Source organism: Pseudophryne corroboree, chromosome 9 (genome assembly GCF_028390025.1).
Source record: "Pseudophryne corroboree isolate aPseCor3 chromosome 9, aPseCor3.hap2, whole genome shotgun sequence".
Lineage (NCBI taxonomy): Eukaryota > Metazoa > Chordata > Amphibia > Anura > Myobatrachidae > Pseudophryne > Pseudophryne corroboree.
Genome location: NC_086452.1, coordinates 354,808,106 through 354,821,551, shown reverse-complemented (window position 1 = coordinate 354,821,551; position 13,446 = coordinate 354,808,106). Strand labels below are relative to the sequence as shown.

At 47.6% G+C, this 13,446-nt stretch overlaps 1 protein-coding gene across 3 annotated transcripts in view; it reads right to left on the bottom strand.

The window, feature by feature from the left end:
* Window positions 1–13,446, bottom strand: part of SFMBT1 (Scm like with four mbt domains 1) — a 355,522-nt gene that overhangs the window by 239,417 nt on the left and 102,659 nt on the right. The window lies entirely within an intron of this gene.

The following is a 13,446-nucleotide window of genomic DNA, read 5'->3' as shown; positions in this document are numbered from 1 at the left end:
TTCCATTATTTGCATCAACCTTACATTCCCAGTTTAAATATAACTGGCAGCGACTTCGATTCATTATTTAGGTGTATATATCCCTACGACCCTTTCCTCTGTGTTTGCTGTTAACCTCTCTCCTTTGATGGCACAATTACCCACCTTCACAAAGTCTTGCTTATCTTATGATATACAGTATCCTGGTTAGGCTGATTAGCAGCATTTAAAATGTACCTGCTTTCTAAACTTATGAACTTATTTTGCTCAATTCCCTAATGTCTATATGGATAGATTTCAGACTATTAACTCCACTTACACTTGGAAACATCGTTCTCCAAAAATAGCATACTCTAGAATGATTTTAGCCAAACAACGGGGTGGTTTAGCGCTTCCTAACCTGGCCAGCTATAAGGAGGCTCAGATCTGCAACTGTACTTCTTCCTCTAAAGCAGTGGTTCTCAAACTGTGTGCCGTGGCACCCTGGGGTGCCTCAGGACACTTGAGGGGTGCCCTGGGCTGGTGGTCCAGGACCAACTCAAATTATTTATGGTTAATGTGATAGGCAAAACCAGTGCTGGTGGCTGTCAATCATAAAATATGTGAACAAACAGAAGCAAATCTTGTCCCTCACCACACAATTGACCTTAAAGATGACATATAAACACAACTGACTTAATTTAATATTTCTTTCTAAAATTTCTCAATAAGAAAATTTTGGCCTTGGGGTGGCGTGAAAAAAAATAAGATTTTAAACCTACCGGTAAATCTTTTTCTCGTAGTCCGTAGAGGATGCTGGGACTCCGTAAGGACCATGGGGATAGACGGGCACCGCAGGAGACATGGGCACTTTAAGAAAGACTTTGGATCTGGGTGTGCACTGGCTCCTCCCTCTATGCCCCTCCTCCAGACCTTAGTTAGAGAAACTGTGCCCAGAGGAGATGGACAGTACGAGGAAAGGATTTTTGTTAATCCAAGGGCAAGATTCATACCAGCCACACCAATCACACCGTATAACTTGTGATATACTAACCAGTTAACAGTATGAAAACAACATAGCATCAGTCCAAGACCGATGAAAACTATAACATAACCCTTATGTAAGCAAAACTATATACAAGTCTTGCAGAAGAAGTCTGCACTTGGGACGGGCGCCCAGTATCCTCTACGGACTACGAGAAATAGATTTACCGGTAGGTTTAAAATCTTATTTTCTCTAACGTCCTAGAGGATGCTGGGACTCCGTAAGGACCATGGCTCTATATATTATACCAAATAAGGATTATACCAAATAATAAGGATTATACCAAAGCTCCCAAACGGGCGGGAGAGTGCGGACGACTCTGCAACACCGATTGAGCAAACAGGAGGTCCTCCTCAGCCAGGGTATCAAACTTATAGAACTTTGCAAAGGTGTTTGACCCTGACCAAGTAGCAGCTCGGCACAGCTGTAGTGCCGAGACCCCTCGGACAGCCGCCCAAGACGAGCCCACCTGCCTAGTGGAATGGGCCTTAACCGATTTTGGTAACGGCAATCCTGCCGTAGAATGCGCCTGCTGAATCGTGTTACAGATCCAGCGAGCAATAGTCTGCTTTGAAGCAGGGCCGCCGACCTTGTTGGCTGCATACAGGACAAACAGTGCTTCTGTTTTCCTGATCCTAGCCGTTCTGGCCACGTAAATTTTCAAAGCCCTGACCACATCAAAGGACTCGGAATCCTCCAAGTCACGTGTAGCCACAGGCACGACAATAGGTTGGTTCATATGAAAGGATGAGACCACCTTAGGTAGGAATTGAGGACGGGTCCGCAATTCCGCTCTATCCATATGGAAAACCAGATAGGGGCTATTATGTGATAGCCGCTAATTCCGAAACTCGCTTAGCCGAAGCCAAGGCTAACAACATGACCACCTTCCAAGTGAGATATTTCAACTCCACTGTTCTAAACGGTTCAAACCAATGTGACTTAAGGAAACTCAACACCACGTTAAGGTCCCAAGGCGCCACCGGAGGTACAAAAGGAGGCTGAATTTGCAGAACTCCCTTCACAAAAGTCTGTACTTCAGGTAGAGAGGCCAATTCCTTTTGAAAGAAAATGGATAAGGCTGAAATCTGAACTTTAATGGAGCCTAATTTTAGGCACAAATTCACTCGTTTGTAGGAAGTGAAGAAAACGGCCTAGATGGAATTCTTCCGTAGGAGCATTCCTGGCCTCACACCAAGAAACATATTTTCGCCATATTCGATGATAATGCTTAGATGTCACGTCCTTCCTAGCCTTTATTAGCGTAGGAAGGACCTCATCCGGAATACCCTTTTCCGCTAGGATCCGGCGTTCAACTGCCATGCCGTCAAACGCAGCCGCGGTAAGTCTTGGAACAGACAGGGACCCTGTTGCAACAGGTCCTGTCTTAGAGGAAGAGGCCACGGATCTTCTGTGAGCATTTCCTGCAGATCCGGATACCAGGTCCTCCGTGGCCAATCCGGAACAATGAGTATTGTTCTCACTCCTCTTTTTCTTATTATTCGCAACACCTTGGGTATGAGAGGAAGAGGAGGAAATACATAGACCGACTGGAACACCCACGGTGTCACTAGGGCGTCCACAGCTACCGCCTGAGGATCTGTTGACCTGGCGCAATACCTTTGTAGCTTTTTGTTGAGACGGGACGCCATCATGTCTATTTGGGGCAGTCCCCACCGACTTGCAATCTGTGCGAAGACTTCCTGATGAAGTCCCCACTCTCCCGGATGCAGGTCGTGTCTGCTGAGGAAGTCTGCTTCCCAGTTGTCCACTCCCGGAATGAACACTGCTGACAGTGCGCTTACATGATTCTCCGCCCAGCGAAGAATTCTGGTGGCTTCCGCCATCGCCACTCTGCTCCTTGTGCCGCCCTGGCGGTTTACATGAGCTACTGCGGTGACGTTGTCTGACTGGATCAGAACTGGTCGGTCGCGAAGCAAGGTCTCCGCTTGATGTAGGGCGTTGTATATGGCCCTTAGTTCCAGGATGTTGATGTGAAGACAAGTCTCTTGACTTGACCAAAGGCCTTGGAAATTTCTTCCCTGTGTGACTGCTCGCGTCCGTGGTCACCAGGATCCAATCCTGAATGCCGAACCTGCAGCCCTCTAGAAGGTGAGCACTCTGCAGCCACCACAGGAGAGATACCCTGGCCCTGGGGGACAGGGTGATCCGCTGATGCATTTGCAGATGTGACCCGGACCATTTGTCCAATAGGTCCCATTGGAAAGTCCTTGCATGGAACCTGCCGAAGGGAATGGCTTCGTACGTCGCCACCATTTTTCCCAGGACTTGAGTGCAATGATGTACTGACACTTGTTTTGGCTTCAACAGGTTCTTGACTAGAGTAATGAGTTCCTGCGCTTTTTCTATCGGAAGAAAAACCCTTTTCTGGTCTGTGTCCAGAATCATGCCCAAGAAGAGCAGACGAGTCGTAGGATTCAGCTGCGACTTTGGAATATTGAGAATCCAGCCGTGTCGCTGTAACACCTTCAGTGAAAGTGATACGCTGTTCAGCAACTTCTCCCGTGATCACGCTTTTATGAGGAGATCGTCCAAGTACGGGATAATTGTGACACCCTGCTTGCGCAGGAGCACCATCATTTCCGCCATTACCTTGGTGAAAATTCTCGGGGCCGTGGAAAGCCCAAACGGCAACGTCTGAAATTGGTAATGACAATCCTGTACCGCAAATCTCAGGTACGCCTGATGAGGAGGATATATGGGAACACGCAGGTATGCATCCTTTATGTTCAGCGATACCATAAAATCCCCCCCTTCCAGGCTGGCGATGACCGCTCTGAGCGATTCCATTTTGAATTTGAACCGTTTTAAGTAAAGGTTCAGGGATTTTAAATTCAAAATGGGTCTGACCGAACCGTCCGGTTTCGGGACCACAAACAGAGTTGAGTAGTACCCCTTCCCTCTTTGAAGCAGGGGAACCTCGACCACCACTTGTTGAAGACACAATTTGTGAATCGCATATAACACTATCTCCCTTTCCAGGGGAGAAGTCGGTAGCGCCGATTTGAAAAACCGGCGAGGAGACACCTCTTCGAATTCCAGCTTGTATCCCTGGGAAACAATTTCTATTGCCCAGGGATCCACCTGTGAGTGAACCCAGATGTGGCTGAAAAGTCGAAGACGTGCCCCCACTGGAGTGGACTCCTTCAGGGGAGCCCCAGCGTCATGCGGTGGATTTTGCAGAGGCCGGGGAGGACTTCTTTTCCTGGGAACTAATTGTGTTGTGCAGCTTTTTCCCTCTGCCCTTACCTCTGGCAAGAAAGGACGATCCACGTACTCTTTTGCTGTTATTTGAACGAAAGGACTACATTTGATAATGAGGCGCTTTCTTAGATTGTGAGGGAATATAAGGCAAAAAATTCGATTTACCTGCCGTAGCTATGGAGACGAGGTCCGAGAGGCCCTCTCCAAACAATTCCTCACCCTTGTAAGGCAAAAACTCCATATGCCTCTTTGAGCCGGCATCATCTGACCACTGTCGGGTCCATAAGACTCGCCTAGCAGAAATAGACATAGCGTTTATTCTGGAACCCAGTAAACTAATGTCTTTTTGAGCATCCCTCATATATAAGACAGCATCTTTAATATGCCCTAGAGTCATTAAAATGGTATCCTTATCAAGGGTCTCAATATCCGCTGATAAGGAATCTGTCCATGCTGCTACAGCACTACAAACCCAGGCCGACGCAATTGCGGTCTGAGTAACGTACCAGAATGTGTGTAAATGGACTTCAAGTAACCTCCTGCTTGCGGTCAGCAGGATCCTTGAGGGTAGCCGTATCTTGGGATGGGAGCGCTATCTTTTTTGATAAGCGTGTCAAAGCCTTGTCTACCCTAAGGGAGGATTCCCACCGTATTCTGTCCTTTGGCGGGAAAGGATACGCTATAAAAATCCTATTTGGGAATCTGCAGTTTTTTGTCTGGAGTTTCCCACGCTTTTTCGCATAATTCGTTCAGCTCATATGAGGAGGGAAAGGTGACCTCAGGTTTCTTTCCCTTATACATGTGTACCCTCGTGTCAGGGACAGGGGGTTCTTCTGTGATATGCAAGACATCTTTTATTGCAATAATCATATATCGAATACATTTAGCCACTTTTGTCTGTAATTTTGCATCATCGTAGTCGACACTGGAGTCTGAATCCGTGTCGGTATCTGTGTCAACTATTTGGGATAGTGGGCGCTTCTGAGACCCCAAAGGTCCCGGCGACATTGGGACAGACATGGGTTGACTCCCTGACTATACCCTAGCTTCAGCTTTGTCTAATCTTTTGTGCAATAAATTAACATTAGCACTTAAAACATTCCACATATCCATCCAGTCAGGTGTCGGCGCTGCCGACTGAGACCTAGCATTCATACACTCCCCCTCCTCCTTAGGTGAGCCTTCAACCTCAGACATGTCGACACACGCGTACCGACACACCACACACAGGGAAGCTCTTTTCTGAAGACAGGTTCCCCCCCAGGCCCTTTGGAGAGACAGAGAGAGAGTATGCCAGCACACACCCCAGCGCTATATGACCCAGGAAAAAACACAGAATGTTTACCCAGTAGCGCTTTTGTAGCATGTATATGCGCCAATTATGTGCCCCCCCCTCTACTTTAAAACCCTCTTTCACCGTGTGTCAAGCAGGGGAGAGTCCGGGTAGCTTCCTCTCAGCGGTGCTGTGGAGAAAAATGGCGCTGGTGAGTGCTGAGGGAGAAGCCCCGCCCCCTCGGCGGCGGGATTCTGTCCCGCTCAAATATCTTAATAACATGGCGGGGGCTCTTTTTATACATGTACAGTGTCCAGCTGTACATGTATATATGTGTATTTGCCACAGGAGGTTTTTATTGCTGCCCAGGGCGCCCCCCCCCCCTCTGCGCCCTGCAACCTTACAGTGACCGATGTGTGTGAGGTGAATGGGAGCAATGGCGCACAGCTTCACCGCTGTGCGTTACCTCTATGAAGATCAAGGTGTCTTCTGCCGCCTCTGAAGTCTTTTCCTCACATACTCACCCGGCTTCTATCTTCCGGCTCTGTGAGGAGGACGGCGGCGCGGCTCTGGGACGGACGGTGAAGGTGAGACCTGCGTACCGATCCCTCTGGAGCTAATGGTGTCCAGTAGCCTAAGAAACAGAGCCTTGAAACTCAGAGAAGTGGGTCTGTTTCTCTCTCCTCAGTCCCTCGATGCAGGGAGCCTGTTGCCAGCAGGCTCCCTGAAAATAAAAAACCTAACTAAAATACTTTCTTTTACAGGAAACTCAGGAGAACTCCCTGAAAGCACCCTGTCTCCACTGGGCACAGTATCAATCTGAGGTCTGGAGGAGGGGCATAGAGGGAGGAGCCAGTGCACACCCAGATCCAAAGTCTTTCTTAAAGTGCCCATGTCTCCTGCGGAGCCCGTCTATCCCCATGGTCCTTACGGAGTCCCAGCATCCTCTAGGACGTTAGAGAAATTCTGATACTCTAAGGCGCCGTGATTCAAAAAAGTTTGTGAACCACTGCTCTAAAGTTAAAAGTTGGGTATTCTTAGAAAAGGCACGATGTGATGCCTATCCTTTGCTGACCTTGTATGGACACCTAAATCTCTCCATCCTGCTAGCTCCACAATTCTCTAATCTACTAAAGCTTAGTTGATTGTTTGGGACAGGTTGTTATACACGTTTTAAGTGTGATACCTCCCTACTGCTAATCTTTCCTTTCTAGTTCTTTCTAAATGGATTCCCAATTTAGGTATGTCTATTTGGACCTCTTATGGTGTTACAACTCTGAGCGACCTAATGGAAGGGAGCCTGCTTCTCACAGTTTCAGTACTATTAGATTTGTCACTGATTTAGGAGTGTCGCTAGGCCTTTTGGGTCAGCGGGTATACTTCCCATAGACTTAGTTTCATGCCTTACGTCTAGTAGAGAGGTCGGGGTGGCATTGCATGTTGGTATAAGCTTAGACTTCAACAAATGCAATACGTTAAGTCCTCTTCCCAGGTTCAGTGGGAACGTAAGTTGGGTCATCCTATTTCTGATCCGTGGGAGTTGTTTGACAGTTCATCGTATTGTATGTCTAAATGTTTGAATCTAAATATTGCTGGTCAAATTGTAGAGAAGTTTTCTCCTGTACATGGCTAGCTGGCTTACGTATATGTGCACAATTCTGGGGAGAGAGACCCTGAAAGAAAACAGTTTCCGTTGAAGAAAAAAAAAACTTTGATAAATGTGCTCCTTTGTCTTGCTGTTAGTGAGCAACCGACATATAATGGTTGCATAAAAATAAATAAATTATAAAATCTTTAAAATGTCCGTTATTATTATGTTCTACTTTCTATGTTTACATTATACAGATAACAATTATGTAATTATTCTTATAAGCATAGTTTCACAGTAGATCAATTACATATTTCATCACTTAAAAACAGAGCTATTTTTGGGCTGGAACGCCGTACCTGAAGATCTTTTCTAAAATTATGTCATCAGGAACGGTGTTCCGGAACATCTGCGGCCTGCCCACAGTGGCGTTGTCTGGGCGAAAGGGCACGCGGCCATTTAAAATGTGGCTCTGCTCATCAGCCAATCAGAGCTTGCAGATCGGCAGTGGTGGCCGTTTACTGGCTGCCGGCCCCTGAGCTTTGACTGGCTCACAATTCGGCACATTATTCAAATGGCTGCCAGAGATAGAACACAGTGAGGGGCAGGAGAGACGCGCACTGTGCTCTCCTCCCCTCAGACATGGACGGCAGCAGCAGCAGAGGGTAAGAGAGTGAAACTGGCACTATACTGGGGTCATTGTGTATATATGGCACTATACTGGGGGCATTATGTGTACATATGGCACTGCTGGGGGGCATTATGTGTACATATGGCACTACTGGAGGGCATTAGGCACTATTAAAAGCATTAGGTGTTTAAAAAAAAAAAAAAGTAACTGTATGCAGAAAATTGATGCTCTGACCCTTTGGTAGCTCCACCCACATGCCTGCCCACCTCTGCCCCGCCCACAGTTCCTGAACCTATTTTCCTTCAAAAATAGCACTGCTTACAACCCTCAACTTTATACATAAATACATGTAATTATTTATAACATATAGGGATCAATTCAATTGGTGCCGGTTTTTCCGACAGTCGGAAAAACCAGCACTTGTTAAAAGACACGTGGATCGGCGGATTAGCCGCGGATCCACGGGTTTTGTCGAATTAGCAGCCAATTTCGACAGGATTTTGGCCCATTTTTGACAATACTGATTCGACTTAATAAAAAAAGTCGGATCAGCATAGTCGAAAACAGGCAAACCTGTCGGAATTGCCTGCTAATTGAATACTGAACTGTCGGAGAGGATCCGACAGTCACTGAATAGATCCCATAGGCTTTAGAATGAATTTTCCACGTCTCAAATTTCTTTAAATACAAATTCCATTAAAAACTAAAAATGTAATTTTGGGGATAAAATGTTAGTATAAGTAAAAAAATAAAACAAAATAAAATAAATTACACCTGTGATTTCTGCTTATGCTAACACGGTTGTAAAGGGCCCTCTGCCATGATTTACCCAATGTTCTCTTCCGTGTGGTCGTGTACATGGTAAAGAGGCTTCAACAATAATGGATTCTATTAGTGTGAAAAAGACCACCTGAACAGGAAAGGTGATCTCAGTCTTGGGAGCTTACTTATTTTTCTCATATGTCCTAGAGGATGCTGGGGTCCACTTCATGACCATGGGGTATAGACGGTTCCGAAGGAGCCATGGGCACTCTTAAGACTTTTCAATGGGTGTGAACTGGCTCTTCCCTTTATGCCCCTCCTCCAGACCTCAGCTTTAGAAATGTGCCCAGGCAGACTGGATGCACTCTGAGGAGCTCTACTGAGTTTCTCTGAAAAGACTTATGTTAGGTTTTTTATTTTCAGGAAGAACTGCTGGCAACAGACTCCCTGCTTCGTAGGACCGAGGGGGCAGAAGTGGGAACCAACTTCCTGAAGAGTTTCATGGCTCTGCTTCTGGCTGACAGGACACCATTAGCTCCTGAAGGGAACTGAACGCTAGCCGTGCCTAGATGCTCACTCCCACAGCACACCGTCACCCCCCTCACAGAGCCAGAAGTCAGAAGACAGGTGAGTAGAAGAAGACAGATCTTCTATCTAGAAAAGTGACGGCTGAAGTACAGCGCGGCTGGGGGGAGCGCGCCATTGCTGCCCACACACACAGGCACTGCAGTGTGCGGGGGGGGGGGGGGGGCCGTGGGCAGCAAAAACACTGCTATAAACTGTCAAAAAATAAGAATTTACTTACCGATAATTCTATTTCTCATAGTCCGTAGTGGATGCTGGGGACTCCGAAAGGACCATGGGGAATAGCGGCTCCGCAGGAGACTGGGCACAAAGTAAAAGCTTTAGGACTAGCTGGTGTGCACTGGCTCCTCCCCCTATGACCCTCCTCCAAGCCTCAGTTAGGATACTGTGCCCGGACGAGCGTACACAATAAGGAAGGATTTTGAATCCCGGGTAAGACTCATTACCAGCCACACCAATCACACCGTACAACTTGTGATCTGAACCCAGTTAACAGCATGATAACAGAAGGAGCCTCTGAAAAGATGGCTCACAACAACAATAACCCGATTTTTGTAACAATAACTATGTACAAGTAATGCAGACAATCCGCACTTGGGATGGGCGCCCAGCATCCACTACGGACTATGAGAAATAGAATTATCGGTAAGTAAATTCTTATTTTCTCTAACGTCCTAGTGGATGCTGGGGACTCCGAAAGGACCATGGGGATTATACCAAAGCTCCCAAACGGGCGGGAGAGTGCGGATGACTCTGCAGCACCGAATGAGAAAACTCCAGGTCCTCCTCAGCCAGGGTATCAAATTTGTAGAATTTAGCAAACGTGTTTGCCCCTGACCAAGTAGCTGCTCGGCAAAGTTGTAAAGCCGAGACCCCTCGGGCAGCCGCCCAAGATGAGCCCACTTTCCGTGTAGGAATGGGCTTTTACAGATTTTGGCTGTGGCAGGCCTGCCACAGAATGTGCAAGCTGAATTGTACTACAAATCCAACGAGCAATCGTCTGCTTAGAAGCAGGAGCACCCAGCTTGTTGGGTGCATACAGGATAAACAGCGAGTCAGATTTTCTGACTCCAGCCGTCCTGGAAACATATATTTTCAGGGCCCTGACTACGTCCAGCAACTTGGAATCCTCCAAGTCCCTAGTAGCCGCAGGCACCACAATAGGTTGGTTTAAGTGAAATGCTGAAAACACCTTAGGGAGAAATTGAGGACGAGTCCTCAATTCCGCCCTGTCCGAATGGAAAATCAGATAAGGGCTTTTACAGGATAAAGCCGCCAATTCTGACACGCGCCTGGCCCAGGCCAGGGCCAACAGCATGACCACTTTCCATGTGAGATATTTTAACTCCACAGATTTAAGTGGTTCAAACCAATGTGACTTTTGGAATCCAAAAAAAAAACTACATTGAGATCCCAAGTGCCACTGGAGGCACAAAAGGAGGCTGTATATGCAGTACCCCTTTTACAAACGTCTGAACTTCAGGGACTGAAGCTAGTTCTTTTTGGAAGAAAATTGACAGGGCCGAAATTTGAACCTTAATGGACCCCAATTTCAGGCCCATAGACACTCCTGTTTGCAGGAAATGTAGGAATCGACCCAGTCGAATTTCCACCGTCGGGCCTTACTGCCTCGCACCACGCAACATATTTTCGCCAATTGCGGTGATAATATTTTTGCGGTTACATCCTTCCTGGCTTTGATCAGGATAGGGATGACTTCATCCGGAATGCCATTTTTCCTTCAGGATCCGGCGTTCAACCGCCATGCCGTCAAACGCAGCCGCGGTAAGTCTTGGAACAGACAGGGTCCTTGCTGGAGCAGGTCCCTTCTTAGAGGTAGAGGCCACGGATCCTCCGTGAGCATCTCTTGAAGTTCCGGTTACCAAGTCCTTCTTGGCCAATCCGGAGCCACGAATATAGTGCTTACTCCTCACCATCTTATCAATCTCAGTACCTTGGGTATGAGAGGCAGAGGAGGAAACACATACCCTGACTGGTACACCCACGGTGTTACCAGAGCGTCTACAGCTATTGCCTGAGGGTCCCTGGACCTGGCGCAATACCTGTCGAGTTTTTCCCAACGGTTTATAATCCTGTGGAAGACTTCTGGGTGAAGTCCCCACTCTCCCCGGGTGGAGGTCGTGCTGAGGAAGTCTGCTTCCCAGTTGTCCACTCCCGGAATGAATACTGCTGACAGTGCTATCCCATGATTTTCCGCCCAGCGAAGAATCCTTGCAGCTTCTGTCATTGCCCTTCTGCTTCTTGTGCCACCCTGTCTGTTTACGTGGGTGACTGCCGTGATGTTGTCCGACTGGATCAACAACGGCTGTCCTTGAAGCAAAGGTCTTGCTAAGCTTAGAGCATTGTAAATGTCCCTTAGCTTCAGGATATTTATGTGAAGTGATGTCTCCAGGCTTGACCATAAGTCCTGGATATTCCCTCCCTGTGTGACTGCTCCCCAGCCTCGCAGGCTGGCATCCGTGGTTACCAGGACCCAGTCCTGAATGCCGAATCTGCGGCCCTCTAGAAGATGAGCACTCTGCAACCACCACAGGAGGGACACCCTTGTCCTTGGTGACAGGGTTATCCGCTGATGCATCTGAAGATGCGACCCGGACCATTTGTCCAGCAGGTCCCACTGGAAAGTTCTTGCGTGGAATCTGCCGAATGGGATTGCTTCGTAGAAAGCCCCCATTTTACCCAGAACCCTTGTGCATTGATGCACTGAGACTTGGCTCGGTTTGAGGAGGTTCCTGACTAGCTCGGATAACTCCCTGGCTTTCTCCTCCGGGAGAAACACCTTTTTCTGGACTGTGTCCAGGATCCTCCCTAGGAACAGAAGACACGTCGACGGAACCAGCTGCGATTTTGGAATATTGAGAATCCAATCGTGCTGCCGCAACACTATCTGAGATAGTGCTACACCGACCTCCAACTGTTCCCTGGATCTTACCCTTATCAGGGAATCGTCCAAGTAAGGGATAACTAAAATTCCCTTCCTTCGAAGGAATATCATTTCGGCCATTACCTTGGTAAAGACCCGGAGTGCCGTGGACCATCCCTACGGCAGCGTCTGAACTGATAGTGACAGTTCTGTACCATAAACCTGAGGTACCCTTGGTGAGAAGGGTAAATTTTGACATGAAGGTAAGCATCCTTGATGTCCCGAGACATCATGTAGTCCCCTTCTTCCAGGTTCGCAATCACTGCTCTGAGTGACTCAATCTTGAATTTGAACCTCTGTATGTAAGTGTTCAAAGATTTTAGATTTTAGAATCGGTCTCACCGAGCCGTCTGGCTTCGGTACCACAATAGTGTGGAATAATACCCCGTTCCCTGTTGCAGGAGGGGTACCTTGATTATCACCTGCTGGGAATACAGCTTGTGAATGGCTTCCAAAACTGCCTCCCTGTCAGAGGGAGACGTCGGTAAAGTCGACTTTTGGAAACGGCGAGGGGGAGACGTCTCGAATTCCAATATGTACCCCTGAGATATTACCTGAAGGATCCAGGGGTCTACTTGCGAGTGAGCCCACTGCGCACTGAAATTCATTGAGAACGGGCCCCCACCGTGCCTGAGCTTGTAAAGCCCTAGCGTCATACTGAGGGCTTGGCAGAGGCTGGAAAGGGTTTCTGTTCCTGGGAACTGGCTGATCTCTGCAGCCTTTTTCCTCTCCCTCTGTCACGAGCAGAAAAGAGGAACCTTTTGTCCGCTTGCCAACAAAGGACTGCGCCTGATAATACGGCGTCTTATTTTGAGAGGCGACCTGGGGTACAAACGTGGATTTCCCAGCTGTTGCCGTGGCCACCAGGTCTAAAAGACCGACCCCAAATGTCCCCTTTCAAAGGCAATACTTCCAAATGACGTTTGGAATCCGCATCACCTGACCATTTTACTGGTAGAATTGGACAACGCACTTATACTTGATGCCAGTCGGTAATTATTCCGCTGTGCATCATGCATATATAGAAATGCATCTTTTAAATGCTCTATAGGCAATAATATACTATCCTTATCTAGGATATCAATATTTCCAGTCAGGGAATCCGACCATGCCAACCCAGCACTGCACCTCCAGGCTGAGGCGATAGCTGGTCGCAGTATAACACCAGTATGTGTGTAAATACCTTTTTTTTTTTTTTTTTGGATACCCTCCTGCTTTCTATCAGCAGGATCCTTAAGGGCGGCCATCTCATGAGAGGGTAGAGCCCTTGTTCTTACAAGCGTGTGAGCGCCTTATCCCCCCTAGGGGGTGTTTCCCAATGCATCCTAACCTCTGGCGGGAAAGGGTATGCAGCCAATACTTTTTAAGAAATTATTAATTGTTATCGGGGGGAAACCCACGCATCATCACACATCTTATTTCTCAGATTCAGGAA